At 36.5% G+C, this 16,273-nt stretch overlaps 1 protein-coding gene across 4 annotated transcripts in view; it reads right to left on the reverse strand.

Annotated features, from left to right (window-relative positions):
* LOC129245661 (general transcriptional corepressor trfA) overlaps positions 1-16,273 on the reverse strand; it is a 73,205-nt gene that overhangs the window by 20,599 nt on the left and 36,333 nt on the right. Inside the window, exon 1 of one of the 4 annotated variants that reach the window (XM_054883976.1) lies at positions 3,592-3,764. The exons of the other annotated variants lie outside the window; for them this stretch is intronic. The gene's annotated coding sequence lies outside the window, so the exon portion shown is untranslated. Of the gene's footprint in view, positions 1-3,591; positions 3,765-16,273 lie in introns of those variants that run through there. 4 annotated transcript variants of the gene reach the window in all.

Raw genomic sequence — 16,273 nt, forward strand, 5'->3', positions numbered from 1 at the left:
TGTACGAGCCTAGAACGCAATTGCAGTAAATCTACATTTTTCACTGCTCAGCAGTACGTCAGAATTTTTTTTAAAGAGGACTTTAGAGTTGTAGGTGTATTATGGGTATCAAATGAGGGAGGAATATGAAGGAAATTAAAAACAAAATATGAAAAAAATTACAAAAAAATTAAGAAAATTAAAAAAGAATATGAAAAAATTAAAAAAAATGTATGAAGAAAATTAAAAAAAGTGTATAAAGAAAATTAAAAAAAAAGGTGGTAAGGTATTATGAAAACGGGCGTTCAAATCAAAATGCATATCGAAGAAAATCATGAGGCACATTTTCACCTCAGTGGATTTGTCAAAAGCAGAATTGTCGCATTTGGGCGAATGATAATCCAAGAGTGATTGCCGAAAAACCCATTCACCCACAAGGAGTGACTGTTTGGTGCGGTTTATGGACCGGCGGTATCATTGAGCCGTATTTTTCCAAAATGAGGTCGGTCAGACAGTTACTGTGAATAGTGTTCGCTATCGTGACATGATAACGAACTTTTTATGACCCGAATTGGAAGATATGGATGTGGACGATATGTGGTTTCAACAGGACGGTGCCACTTGTCACACAGCTAACGAAACAATGGCTCTTTTGCGCGAAAAATTTGATGGTCGAATAATCTCACGTCTCGGCGATGTCAATTGGCCGCCAAGATCATGTGATTTGACATCGTTGGACTTCTTTCTTTGAGGTTATTTGAAAGAAAAGGTGTACGTCGAGAAGCCAGCAACAATTCAAGAGCTAAAGGATGAGATAATTCGGCACATTAACGGCATAGAACCTCAATTATGCCTCAGCGTCATCGAAAACTTGGACCATCGGATGGTGGTGTGCCGCCAAGGCCGCGGCGGCCATTTGGCCGATATTTTGTTCCATACGTAATTGAGCCATACCAATATTGTCATAATAAAGAGAAATGACAATAATTTCCTAAAAAAAATTGTATTTTATTCAAAATCAACACCGGCCCTTCAACTGAACCACCCTTTATATATTTAAAAATTTGTAATTTTTTTAATTTATTATTTTTTTTGTTTTACTTTTTCATTTCCTGTGGTAAATCTATCAAAGTTCAGTTTGAAGTGAATATTCGAAAAATTATTATAAATATATAAAAAATATGAAATAAGCTCAAAATCAAATTTGGTTAATAAATATTATTATTAAATAGCAAGTAATACAAATATGACGAAGCAGCAACAATAGCAGCATGACCCATCAGATGTATAATGTAAGCAACATGCGATGTTTCCAAGCGTCCCCCATCCAAGTACTAACCGCGCACGACGCTGCTTAATTTCGTTGACCCGACGAGAACCGATGTTCTCAGTGTGGTATGGCCGTTGACAATTTGGGTAACAAACGAACAAAATATGAAGGTAATTTGACAAACAAATTAAAATTAATATATAAAATATAAAAAAATTAAAATTTTTTTGAACTAACAAACAGTAAATTCCTTACAATAACCTCCTACCGCAATCGTTATAATGCTGAGTTAAGGTGCAAATGTTATCAGAAACGTTAAAGCAAAAAGAGCACGATGATACGGTCACACACTGCAAATGAGCAATGGCAGAACTGTAAAAAGGATCTTCGAAACAAATCTACAAGACGACATAAGAAGAGGCCGGCCGAGAAAAAGCTGGAGAGTTGACATAGAAGGCGACGTAAGAACTATTGGCATATGTCAAAAGCAAAGCTGAAAGTCGAGCGACGCGAAGGCGAGTGGCAACGGTTCACCCCGAATGGTGATGCTATGACGATTATGAATTGTGGGAAAGCTGTGTTTTCCACTTTTCTCAGAAGTACGTGAGCATTTGTTCCTAGAGGAGTTTAAAACTTTTTAAGACAGTTGGGCGCCAATGCTCGAAAAACTAATGTAAAATTATGAAATTCAAATACTCAAAAAATATGAAGGAAATGCAAAACCAAATTTCGGTAACAAGTGAAAAAATAAGGAAATAAAAAAAAATATATAAAAAAAAATAAAGAAAAATAATTATTCTTTCGTAGTTTTTCTGAAAAAGAAAACAAAAGATTGAGTTTGCAAAATAATAATTAATTGAGCTCCTTACAATTACCATTTTCAATTATGTTGAATCTGCGTTTTTCATTTTTCTCAACAGCACATCAGTATTGTTTTAACAGAACTTCAAACTTCACATGGAACCTGTGACTCGAAAAATTATTAAAAATCTATAAAGGCTCTTGAGTGTCATTTGGATATCAAATAAAACAAAAATATAAAGAAAAATTTTTAAAGTATTTTTCTTGCAATTATCCTCTTTGAAGTATGTAAAAAACGTAAAATGTTATCATTTCATTATCATCATTTAGCATTACAACCAGGGGTGGGTTATAGTTTTCTCTGCGATATTCCTCCAGACATTTTTAAATTTTCTTCTACCATTTGATACTCAAATGTTCATATCAAATAATTTTATAGAGACGATGTACCTCAGCAGCTCGGTCTCTTATATTGTAAGTTTTTCTTTTATATTTTTTTTATAGATTTTATAGATTTATAGTTATAGATTTTATAAAATTTAAAATCTATACTATAAAGGTGAATGTCTGTATCTTGTCCGCGCATCACTAAGAAACGACAACACGAAATGACGTAAAAAATTTTATACATTCATATTTTTACCCAATGAAGGTTAAAGGCATGTTTTTATGATGGAACTCCCTTCCCACAGCCCCCAGGCCGCGACACCACTCTCATTCGAATAATCGAACATTTGCTTAAATGTAATCTAAAAAATCTTAGTTTTTCCTATTCCCACTATTTATAGCACCCTCTAGACTTCATAATCCGCAAAAGCTGTTCAACTATGACCCAAATGCAAAGTTCAAAAACGGTTTGAGATAGAAAATTAATAAAAATAATTTTGCTTGATATTTTTCTGATTGGTTGTTCAACGAGGCATAGCAACGGATGCCGGGTATTGTAATATTATGGTTAATAATAAAAAATTATTTTCTATGAAAAGATTGCTTGTAGTTCTTTTATATACATATCCTAAATCCCCCAAAACTACTCCTACGCGAGTGGGGCCGCGGGTTAAAGCTAGTACTCTATACTGCAAACTTTTTTGAATTTCTTGAAAAAACAAAATAAGTTACTTTCGTTGATAATTAGAGTTTGGGAACTAGAAATAATTCGTAAAGGTCGTCTCGCCTTACTGAAAAATAAAACTGCAATGAGCTCACTTTGTAGATATTTTATTGTAAACTGATTTATTGCGGTTAGTTTTTTGTTCGCTTTTCTTTAATTAAGATATGTAATTCTTGCCTTAAAAAGTACTTTTAACTTCATCAACTCATTGGCTACACAAAAAAATAACAGCAACTTTGTATGTTTGTGAACAGCCTTGTACCCATTTTAAGTTCGCCTGCCTATTTTCAAAAGCTGACATTTCCCTTGTTTGTTTTTGCGTAACTTAAATAACCCCCATGGAGTGCCGTTATTCATTACACCAAATTTTTTTGTTTACTAATTTTTTGCGTCTTTTTTTCTGTTATCCACTTATTTTTTTATTACTCACTGCCTTTCACGTTTGCGAAGAAAATATTTTTTATCAGCTTATTTTTGTTTTCCAATATATCAAATTTTCAATTTTTGCTCTATTTTTTAATTTGAAATTTTTATTTTTATTTATTTATGTTTCGCGCACATTCCGTTCAGAATCAAATGACTCACTCGCGAACAGCGTCAACGACATACTAACTCACTGCCTTACTGACATATTTAATGTGAACTAACTACTTACAGTACTTATGCCGCGCTGACTCTAAGCAACTGTACCTAAGCTGTGAGTTGGCACAAATATGTAACGGCTGGTGTGTGAGTGTAGGTAGGGTTTGTATGTAGAGCTGGTTCCTTGAGAGGCGCATAAAAGCGGCAAATAAGTGTATGTAATTCATGAGAGGCAAGTAGAGTAGCGTAGCATGGAATAGGTGGGCAGGCACGCTGCCAGACAGGTAGGCCAACTGACAGCCAGGCAACCAGGCAGCTAGGCAGACAGCCTGCTGTGGGTTTGGCTCTGGTAATGAAAATAAAAACAATGCAACCACGGGAGAACAATAAACTCGCAATTGTGTTGAGTCAAGTCTGTCGATTTGGCGCACCTCCAGTTCCACCCACACCCCGCAACATTTAGCACATTATTATTGCAGTATTTTGCGGCAGCTAGCAAATACTTAAAAATTTATTGACTTATCATTTGTTTACTTTAAGTTGCTGTTTTTTTTTGTAACTTTGCTACTTTGTTCAATTTTCAAGTTAGTCAAACACAAATGTATATACATATGTATGTATGGTGATTGCTCAATTCGACACAAGTAAAAAAAATGCTATTCTTTGGTAGATTTTTATGAATTTAAGTCAGTAGATAATTTTATGGAGCCTATTTAATACTCAGCGTGTTACGGTATCATTGGGAATTGATTAAATAGCTCATTAAATGCGTTTTATTGTACGTGCGGCTTTCAAATAACCATGTATGTGCATGCTCTTGTATGCGCTCAGCGGCAAACAAATGGCTTTCCATGCAATGGAAGTTTATCATACGCCCTGTAGCTACTGTGCTAACTACGCGCCACTGCGAGGTGTTTGTACGAATGTGATTTAACTGCCTATTGTGTGATTTTTTTCGGGGTTTGTCATTCGAAAAAGCGCAAATCAGTATTTATCCTTGCACGATTACGTTTGTTTTTGTTTTTTGCGCCAAATACTTTTGGTATAATTGGAGAAGTAAAGTACCAGTCAAGAAAAAAAGTGAGTAGGAATAAATTTCAAGTAAAATAAATAAAAGGGAAATCATCGAAAATTAATTTTATATAAAGGCACAACTAAAATAACTGAATTTCAGAAATGTGTTTATACTAATAATGTATACTAATAATGTAAATTATACCGTAAAAAATTAATTTTTAATACAAACTAACAGCTCAACTGAGACCCAAAGAGCAAATAAACAACTCAGACTTACGCATAACTTTTAAATAATTCCTCACTTCTTCACTTGCAACCACCTCATGCCCCCAACTTGAACAATACAAAATTTGTAGTCAAAAACAAAAAAAGGTACAACAATATTCACCTGCAGCGTTACATACAGGGTAGGCCATTTAAAGCGGGCCCATTTGTTTCTGAAAAAAAACATTGAAAAAAACATTTTTTTTTGTGTTGATATGAAAAATCATTTATTTTGATTCAAGGAGATTTGTTCCAGCTAGTTTTTGAAAATGATATCCTTCAAATGTTTGCCTCTGGCCTTGATGGCCAAATGTGTCCTTTTTTCGGCGTTTTCCATCGTTTTGGCCAATATTTCGGCCGGTATGGCGGCGATTTCGCGTCGGATATTGTTTTTAAGTTGAGTTAGAGTCCTTGGCTTGTTGATGTATACCTTGGATTTCAGATAACCCCACAAATAAAAGTCCGGTGGCGTCAAATCTGGTGATCTCGGTGGCCACGGAAAATCACCATTTTTCGAAATCAACCTTCCAGGGAACAATGGCTTCAAAAAATCGATTGTAGCGCGTGAAGTGTGGCATGTAGCCCCGTCCTGTTGGAACCAGTAGCCTTCCATGTCATTTTCTTCGATGATTGGCATAACAAAATCGCGTATCATGGCACGATAACTCTCTCCATTGATGGTGACAGAGGCTCCTCAACACTGGCTCGTACAGCCTCGATATTTTCAGCAGAACGTCGTGTACGTTGTCTGGATGCGTGGCTGGTATTGCTGAGACTACCGTGGTTAATAAATTTTGCGTATAAACGCTGTAAAGTGCTTTTGGATGGCGCACTTTTAACTTTATTTTTTTTTTAAACGCACGTTGAGTTTTCACAATTGAGAAGTTATTTTGGATGTAAAGCTGAATTATTTCAGCGCGTTCTTTTGGAGTGTACTGCTCCATGGTAAAAATTGTCTTGGACTGACGCTTCCAACGCGCTATGTCATTAGTCGATCTGACGTTCCTGTCAAAAGTTATAGGGTTGCCCGATGGGCCCGCTTTAAATGGCCTACCCTGTAGTTCTTCCGGCCGCAAGTGGATCAGGGACAGGCAATAGCACTACTGGGTCTAACAAAGTCAAAATTGGGTTCTTAACTGCACCACACAATTTGCAAGTGCATGCGGAGGAACTCAACATAACTTCCAGTACCTGCTACAGCAGTTGCATGGAGTGTAATAAGGTGGGGTCATCACTGGATTAACTTCTCAGCTACTCTATCAATTTTTATACAGAATTACTGAAACAATTTCAAGTATGCAATTTTATTGTTTATTAGATTTTGATACAGTTTCCAGTGGATTAAAACTCACACCGATTTCTGAGAATTTTTTTCGTTCGCTATTTTGTGCGTTTTCTCTATTTAACGCCTACTCCACAATTCTTTTCATGGAAGAAAACATCTCACCACGCCGGCAGGAAAAATTGTCAAAAATCAACGCAATTTTTCAACCACTTGAAACTTGCTCAATTGCACTATTTTTGCATTCTACTTTACTGTATCAAAATTCAATGATCTATAAAACTGTATGCCTGAAATTTTTCTATGAGTTTCGAAATTTCGATGAAAATTTGCCGAATTTTTACAAAACTGTATACAAAGTTCGAAGTAGGAGCTCAGCCAAACACCCCATAAAGGGTGTAAAGGCCAAATATATAACTTGATGTGTATCTACCAACTCTGCAGTGCGAGTAGCACAGCTCAATAATCCGAATAATTTCCCACATGAATTGTTGCCTGGTGTAGAATCGTCGAGCTCAAATACATATGTATGTATGTAAATGCATTTTAGGTATTAAACAAATGTTAACAAAATAAAAATTTTCACATAAAACATATTTTTTTTCTTTTTTGCAAAACGTTAATATTTAGAATTTAGATTTACTCACAAGAAACTATTCCCACTCGAAAACTGTTTCCATTTTAAAACAGCTTCCACTTTAAAATTTTTCCCACTTTAAAATTGTTCCCACTTTAAAATTGTTCCCACTTTAAAACTGTCCCCACTTTAAAACTGTCCCCACTTTAAAACTTTTCCCACTTTAAACCTGTTCTCATTTTAAAACTGTACCCACATTAAAACTGTTTCCATTTTAAAACTATTCCCACTTTAAAACTGTTTCCACTTTAAAACTGTTCCCATTTTAAAACTGTTCCATTTTAAAACTGTCCCCACTCTAAAACTGTTCCCATTTTTCGCACTTTCAAACTGTCTCAACTTTAAAACTGTTCCCACTTCAAAAATGACCCCTACTACAAATTATTCATAATTAAATTTAAATACTACAAAGCGACCTAAAATCTATTGTTCTCAGTCTAACATAAATTGTTCTTAGGCCAGCAGAAACTGTTCTCAATTTTGCGCAATTTTAATTTTACTGAAGTTGTGTATTATAGGAGGTTGATTTGTGTTAAATATCCTTAAAAAGGGTTCATCAGAAACTGTTCTCAGCTGAAAATATATGCTCAAACTTATTTATGTTGCATTGTATTAATGTTATTTAAAAACTGTTACTTAAACTATAAGTACTTATGTATATGTTATATCAGTACTAATGAAAACCTATTCCTACACAAAATTCTTACAAACTGTCTATCATAATTATCATAACAACTTCCCTGTTAATGCTATGGCCTTAATATTCGAAATTATATAAAATAACTAAATATTTTTCAAGTAAAGGTAAGTCGATTGAAATGTAATAAAATAAAAGGGTATAGAAAAAAAAGCGAAAAAGGGAAAATTTAAATGAAATTGCACGAAATAAATATAAAGAAATAACAACATTGCTACAATAACTAAACCTAAGAAATACAAAAATAACAAAAAAAATAGCAAACAAATTCAAATCATTAGCAACAATTCAAAATTTTCAAGGTTAAGCCACACCACAGCAACACACACACACCGACACATACATGCATGCGCAATAATATAACTTCCGAATACCTCTTCAACCCCTTTCGATCACTCCGCTCCAGTTATGAAAGAGTCTAAAGTCGTTCGCTTGATTGGTATGTTGCCGCACGTCAGCAATTATCTATTTAACTGCTTTGCACATATTTACATTCACAGAGCGATACATATACATATGTATGTATGTATGTATGCATATGTATGTGCATATCTCCTGAGAACGGCAATGACGCTGGTTTTGTGCTCTTTCCAAACCAACTAGAAATAAGTAGACACTATGCACAGTTATATACAACTTTTCAGACATACACACATACATATGTATGTGAAACTATTATTACTTATACGTACATACCTCACTTCAGCGCGTAATAAGTCTGTCTGCAGAAAAATGTTTATGATAATGAGTGAAAATCGCAACAACTTGGGAATTTAAAGCGAAGCAGAAAAAAGGTGAAAATATTTATTGTAAAAACAAATTTTTTTTTTGTAATTAAAAAAAAATCCAAAAATTATATTACCAATGATTGCACTTCAACTTACATACCGACGTCAAAGGTTATTTTCATACCGCGCCAACTGCCATTGATAAGCGAATTTGCTTGCAAGTGAAATTTAGAACCACGTTAAGAAATAAAAGTTATTCAAATACAATATGAGTATCATAAACTAATGCTACAAACACGCACACACGCATATATGTGTGGTAAGTGTATGTAGTATAAAAGCAAATATTGAGGAAATATGGCATTAACGCAAACACGCGCCAAGCTTGTGCCAGCACTTCAGAAATTCTTCTTGAGCAGCACGTAAACTATCAACTGAAGATCCTCGGTATTTACAATGCAAGGAAAAAAAAAATAAATAAAAAATGTGCACTATCTTTCTATACGCGCATATTCCCTCCATATGTACGCACCAACCCACAGTTATGACCGATATTACATACCTTTTTTAATGGCCATAATTTGCTTGCGTTTTGCCATTCTTCCACACCACTGCTGGGTCTATAAAGTGAAATTCAATTCAACTATTTATGAACGCGATTTGTGGGTGTGAAAGTCAGTGAGAAAGTCAGTTAAAACAAATGCGCTTAAGTAACTGTACCTTTAAGTGTGGCTTTTGTCTTGCAATACTTTATTTTTATAATAATTATTTTTAGCTATTTTTCATGCCATTTATCATGCCTTAGTGTAGGACAATTAAAAGCTCGTTTTTTAGCTAAGTTAATGCATGTCAAGTCACGTCAAGGCGAAAAAAATGAAAATCACTTTGCTTAGCGAAACCGAATGGGAGTAAATTATTTAAATTCGTTTTTATATAAATAGGTGGGGAATAAGTTTTCTTTTTTTAATACTGTCTACTTTTATCAAAAAATACTTTCGTTTCTTAAAATAATTTCTATTCAGTTGAGATGTTTTCGCAACCCAGTTCTTAAATTGTCATTTATTTACAAAACCGGTAAGCGGATATTTTATTCACTTTCTTAGAAACAATAAAATAAAAAATAAAAAAATAATATAAAAATTAAAAAAATAAAAACAAAACAAAACACTTATTTAAACAATCAATTTTTGTGTGAATAGCAAAATTAACGAAATAAATATGGATTTACTGCAGACAAGCGTTTGCCGGCGCTTTCATAACTTTTGCAGTTTATTAACCTTCTTTTAATATTTTGTTTAACTTCTCGGTTTATTTTTAAGCACAACTGTTTACCTTTTCAGCCACTACATTTACATGTAAACATCTTTCAGATCTCAAAACAAATAAATCGTAAACAATTTCAACAGAAATTCATATAAAAATGTGTGAAAATACACACACACATACGTACATATCAACGCAGAGCAAATTTAAGGCATTCGAAAATGTATTTAAAATAACGGTGCATAAGAATGTGTACCCTTTTTAGTACAGTATGCTGAAGAAAACAACAACCGCAGTGGGGAAAAAATTGTATAGCTCAGTTGTACTTTTTTCGTAAGTTTACCATTGATTCATTGATCACATTAGTTTTTGACAATTTATTTTCTGGCGGTGTTGTGCATTTTCTCCATATTAAAAAAAAGGATCTGCATACTTTCCCCATTTTAAAATTGTTTTCACTTTGAAGCTGTTCCCAATCTAAAACTGTTCCCACTTTAAAACTGTTCCCATTTTAAAACTGTTTCCATTTTAAAACTATCCCCAATTTAAAACTGGTACCACTTTAAAACTGGTCCCTCTTTAAAACTATTCCCACTTTAAAACATTTTCGTAAATTCACCTTTGATTCTTCGATTTTCATTGATCACATTAATGTTTAACAATTTATTTTCTGGTAGTGTTGTGCATTTTCTCCATATAAAAAAATACGAAGCTGCATACTGTCCCCATTTTACAATTGTTTCCACTATAAAGCTGTTCCCAATCTAAAACTGTTCCCGATTTAAAACCGTCCCCACTTTAAAACCGTCCCCCACTTTAAAACTGTTCCCACTTTCAAACTGTTCCCACTTTATAACTGTCCCCAATTTAAAACTGTTTCCATTTTAAAACTATCCCCAATTTAAAACTGGTCCCACTTTAAAATTGTTCCCTCTTTAAAACTGTTCCCACTTCAAAACTCACATTAATTTTTGACATTTTTTTTCTAGCAGTGTTGTGCATTTTCTCCATATTAAAAATACAAAGCTGCATACCTAGAATTTTTCTAAAAGATCTAACTATTCATTTCTTACCAAGTCTATTTTTAGCTATACGGTTTTATTTGTAGCATAATCTGAATTTTTAGAAAAAAAGTAAAAAATTTAAATTAAACTTAAATTTAAATTAAATATAAAAAAAATAATCAAAATTTTTAAATATATTGCGTTACTTCTTCTGCTTCTTAATTGGCGCGATAACCGCTTACGCGATTTTAGCCGAGATTAACAAAGCGCGCCAGTCGTTTCTTTCTCGTGCTAACCGGCGCCAATTGGACACACCAAGTGAAGCCAAGTCCTTCTCCACCTGATCTTTCCAACGCATAGGAGGCCGACCTCTTCCTCTGCTACCACCAGCTGGTACCGCATCGAATACTTTCAAAGCCGGAGCGTTTGTATCCATTCGGACGACATGACCCAGCCAACGTAGCCGCTGGATCTTTATTCGCTGCGCTATGTCTATGTCGTCGTATGGCTCATACAGCTCATCGTTCCATCGTCTGCGATATTCGCTGTTGCCAACGTGCAAAGGTCCTAAAATCTTACGCAAAATGTTTCTCTCGAACACTCCAAGCGTCGCTTCATCGGATGTTGTCATCGTCCAAGCTTCTGCGCCATACGTTAGGACGGGCATGATGAGAGTCTTGTAGAGTGTTAGTTTTGCCCGTCGAGAGAGGACTTTACTGCTCAGTTGCCTACTTAGTCCAAAGTAGCACTTGTTGGCAAGAGAGATTCTGCGTTGGATTTCAAGGCTGACATTGTTATCGGTGTTAATGCTGGTTCCTAAATAGACGAAGTCTTTTACAACGTCGAAATTATAACTGTCTACAGTGACGTGGGTGCCGATACGCGAGTGCCTCGACTGTTTGTTTGAAGACAGGAGGTACTTCGTTTTGTCCTCGTTCACCACCAGACCCATTCACTTTGCCTCTTTATCCAGTTTGGAGAAGGCAGAACTAACAGCGCGGTTGTTAAGGCCGATGATGTCAATATCATCGGCATACGCCAGCAATTGTACGCTCTTATAAAAAAAAAATACAAAAATATTGCGTTACTATTATTGTGAAAATAGATTATATAAAAAAAATTGTTTGTAAAAATCGATATTTTAAAACGAACCTACGCACTTAACATTTTCATTATTTTCCATATTTGCTCAATATATCCTATATCTCATCCATATGTACGCACTTTTATAATCGAAAAAGTTTGTTTCGTTCACCCTAATTTAAATATGGTATTGCAGGCGCAATTCGCGCAGCTTGCGGAACAAAATTTGTACAGCCGCCATTTCCTTTCGTATTTCTTTGATAAAAAAATAATAATTTATACAGTTTATGACATACATACATATGATGAACCTTTTTCAGTTTTAATTAATTTCATTACACGGCCGGAAAAAGTTATCAAAATATGCTAATTTTTTCCACTGCTGCAATGGCCTCTTAATTGACCTCTTAATTGAACTCTTAATTGGCGCATTCAGTGATTTACAGACATTAAATTTCCACTGTAAATATTCATATGAATTTTAAAAAATGTAACTGTTAAATAACTACTTTTATTGTTGTCATATTAAACTGAAAGATTCCAGGTGGACATCAGATAAGCAAAGCTTTGATTTAGAGTGGGAGGGAGAGGGAGAGGGAGAGGGAGAGGGAGAGGGAGAGGGAGAGGGAGAGGGAGAGGGAGAGGGAGAGGGAGAGGGAGAGGGAGAGGGAGAGGGAGAGGGGGAGGGAGAGGGGGAGGGAGAGGGAGAGGGAAGAAGACGGAAAGTTTTTCTGATTAAAAGTCACTACCAATCCCAAGAATATAACAGTATACCTCTATTGTTGTTGTTGTTGTTGTAGCAGCTCATCAAACCCTGCCAGTGCGATGTAATTACCCATCATCATCACCTAGCCCATCTAACCTGTTTCGACAGGTTGGGTCCTGAGAGCGTAAACTAGCCCGGTCTAATGCGCCGAACCTCACTCCAGTATACCTCTATCTATCCTACATACCTGCCGACCCCTCATCAAGGAGGCTTGAGAGCGAACTTATTACAAACGCATAAATCCAAATTACGGAAGTCAAAATCTAAACCATCCTCAAAGCCAAGCTGCAATTGATAAAACTAGTCACCAATTGCAGCATAACTAACACAGCATTTGCGCTAGAACTCCAGTGATAGAAAATTTAGTAGCAATTCAAGAACACATACGGGAGCCAGAGGGAGAAGTTAGACGCTCATTTTCATAAAACAAATAAAATTTAGACACAAAAAAGGAAAAATAAATGTTTTTGTACAGTGGCGAGCGTAACTGAGCATATCATGATTTTTTAATATTTACAATGTTTCGGGAGCTAGAATTTTTTGTTATTTCTTTTTTAATACTGTTCCGCCTCTAACCAAAATCATATAAAATAATGTTTCAAATTTTATGCGAAATTTAGAAAAATTCTGAATATTTTCATCCAAATTTTTAATTCACTGTTCAGATCTACTCATATAATCCATCTAATGTTGAAGTTTTCAGATCTAATTACCTTTTTTTCTTAAATCTACTCAGTCTCCGAATAAATCTGAGTAGATCTTGTGATGCCAAGGAGCCAAGGTGTCAAGGGGGATGGCGGGGATCGTTAGATCGAAGTCCATGCCTACTCTGTGGTCCAATGCCGGACAGGGGCCGTACCAATTCCCATTGTGTTTGGATGAAAACATCAAGTGGTGGTAGAAAACATCAAGCAGTCGGAAAAGCTCCGACGCTACAGATGGCCACAGCGCGTTGTAGTCTCGATAAGGTCCTCCTGACTCCCACGAGCGGGAGTCTACTCATTCAGACCACTGATGCATAGGTGATAATAGGTCTTATCATAGCCGTGTAGATCCATAGGACCTTGTTAGGAGAAAGACCCCACGTTTTTTCAAAAACACCGTTGCACTGCCAGAAAGCTGTCAGTGCTTTGGATGTCTTTGTTTCAACGTATGATTTCCAGAGCAGTTTACTATTGAGGATTACTCCAAGATATTTAATTTTCTTGGATAGCTGGGTTGTGACTTCTTTTAATTAGCTTAGGCAGAACGAGTCCATCAAGCTTCCTCCTTCTGGTGAAAAAGACAATGCCAGTCTTGGTGGGATTTGCGGATAGCCTATTTGTACAGCACCAAGTGTCAATCATATCCAGAGTTTTCTGCACTTTCTTGCAGATGTTCATAAGCGAAGGGCCCGTTAACAAACAGGCAACGTCGTCCGCATATGCTTGGGCGTAGACTCCCGAGTCATTTAAGGTGGTGAGCAGAGGATCGATCACCATGCACCAGAGCAATGGAGGCGGCACACCACCTTGGGGCCAACCTCTATTAACCCCGGATAACACCAGCAATCTTCCTCTGCACATACTGTCAAAACTGGCATTATCAAACGCTCCCTCTATGTCTAAAAAGATGTTCATAGCGTACTTCCGCCTGTCGATGGCCTGCTCTACCCTAACAACAAGGTTTTGCAGTGCCGACTCGCAGGATTTTCCACTTTGATAGGCATGCTGAAATGGAGTTAATTACCTTAATTTCGTCCCTCTTACAACAGGACTTTAAGAACTTACTCGGCTTTCTAGAAATCTTGAACTTGATTTTGGGAAGCCAAGGCCTCTGCTTAAGTCACTTATTGTGTCTCATTAATTGTCAAATAAACTACAATATATATTTTATTTTAGATCTTAAATTTTGGTTATTCTACTTTTTAAATCTAATCACTAAGATTGCTGAGTTAAATAAAGAAATAAATTTTGAACTTTTTAATTTGAGTTTTTAGAAAAATTTCTGATACGCAGCAGCATGGCGCGTATAATTCTAATCAAACTGGTACAAGTTTTAAGCGGCTGAAAAATCGGTCCAATTTTTTAAAAAATTTTCTAACAACGTTGCGTATTTTATTCCATATACAATTGGATTTATTTTTAAAGCAAATGTGCAAGCTCGTTTGGAAAAATTTAAAAAGAATCAGCACCAAATTTTATAACTTGCAAAAAAAACACAAAAAATAAAATTAGTGCGATTCTTTAGCCGCTAACTAGAATTTGCACTCTTTTATGCCAAAACCAAAATGGACTAAAAAACTGCATAATAGAATTTTTTTCTAAAAATTCAAATTCAAAATTTATAGGTGCGCAACTAAGTTCTCGCTGTTTTTTTGATGAAAATACAAATTTATTCTGAAAAACTGGCTACAAGTGAATCATTGAAAGTGTTGCCCATAGCTGGCTACTACTTTTCCCCATCTTTCTGGTAGATCTCGTATACCGTCGCGGTAAAACTGTTCACCGTTTGAGGCTATCCACGGATCAAGCCATTTTTTTATGTATTCATATGAATTGAACTGCTGGTCAGCTAGGCCATGTGCCATCGATCGGAACAGGTGATAAGCGGATGGCGGAATATCTGGAGAATATGGCGGGTGGGGTAGGATTTCCCACTCCAGAAATTTCAGGTAGGTGTTAATGGGTTTGGCAACGCGAGGCCGAGCCTTGGCATGCTGTAGAATTACTTTTTCATGCCACTCCGCGTATAGCGGCCGCTTCTCGCGCAGTGGTCGACTCAATCGCATCAGTTGAAGTCGATACCGATCCCCAGTGATGGTTTCGCTTGGTTTTAATAGTTCATAATAAATAACACCAACTTGGTCCCACCAAATGCATAGCATAACCTTCGCAGCGTAAATAATCGGTTGAGGGGACGACGTAGAAGCATGACCGGGCAGTCCCCATGACTTTCTTTTCTTTGAATTGCTATAATTAATCCATTTTTCATCACCCGTAACTCCTAGTACTGGAGCAAGCTCTTCTTGCGTTCGACACGGATCCTCATTGCCCATCGAGCAATGCCCCCAATTCAGCGTCTTCGAAGGTTTTTGGCCTTCCTTCACGTGGACGGTCGTCAACATTAAAATCCCCGTGTTCGGAGCGACAAAACCAATCTCGGCACGTTGTTTCACTTAAAGCAGCATCTCCATAAAGTTTTTGTAGCTCCGGATGCGCTTCAGCCACCAGAGAAAAATCAACATTTCCCGACGATTCTTCTTCTTCTTAATTGGCGCGATAACCGCTTAAGCGATTTTGGCCGAGTTTAACAAAGCGCGCCAGTCGTTTCTTTCTCGTGCTAACCGGCGCCAGTTGGACACACCAAGTGAAGCCAAGTCCTTCTCCACCTGATCTTTCCAACGCATAGGAGGCCGACCTCTTCTTCTGCTACCACCAGCTGGTACCGCATCGAATACTTTCAAAGCCGGAGCGTTTGTATCCATTCGGACGACATGACCCAGCCAACGTAGCCGCTGGATCTTTATTCGCTGCGCTATGTCTATGTCGTCGTAAAGCTCATACAGCTCATCGTTCCATCGTCTGCGATATTCGCTGTTGCCAACGTGCAAAGGTCCTAAAATCTTACGCAAAATCTTTCTCTCGAACACTCCAAGCGTCGCTTCATCGGATGTTGTCATCGTCCAAGCTTCTGCGCCATACGTTAGGACGGGCATGATGAGAGTCTTGTAGAGTGTTAGTTTTGCCCGTCGAGAGAGGACTTTACTGCTCAGTTGCCTACTTAGTCCAAAGTAGCACTTGTTGGCAA

The sequence above is a fragment of the Anastrepha obliqua genome, chromosome 4 (genome assembly GCF_027943255.1).
Source record: "Anastrepha obliqua isolate idAnaObli1 chromosome 4, idAnaObli1_1.0, whole genome shotgun sequence".
Lineage (NCBI taxonomy): Eukaryota > Metazoa > Arthropoda > Insecta > Diptera > Tephritidae > Anastrepha > Anastrepha obliqua.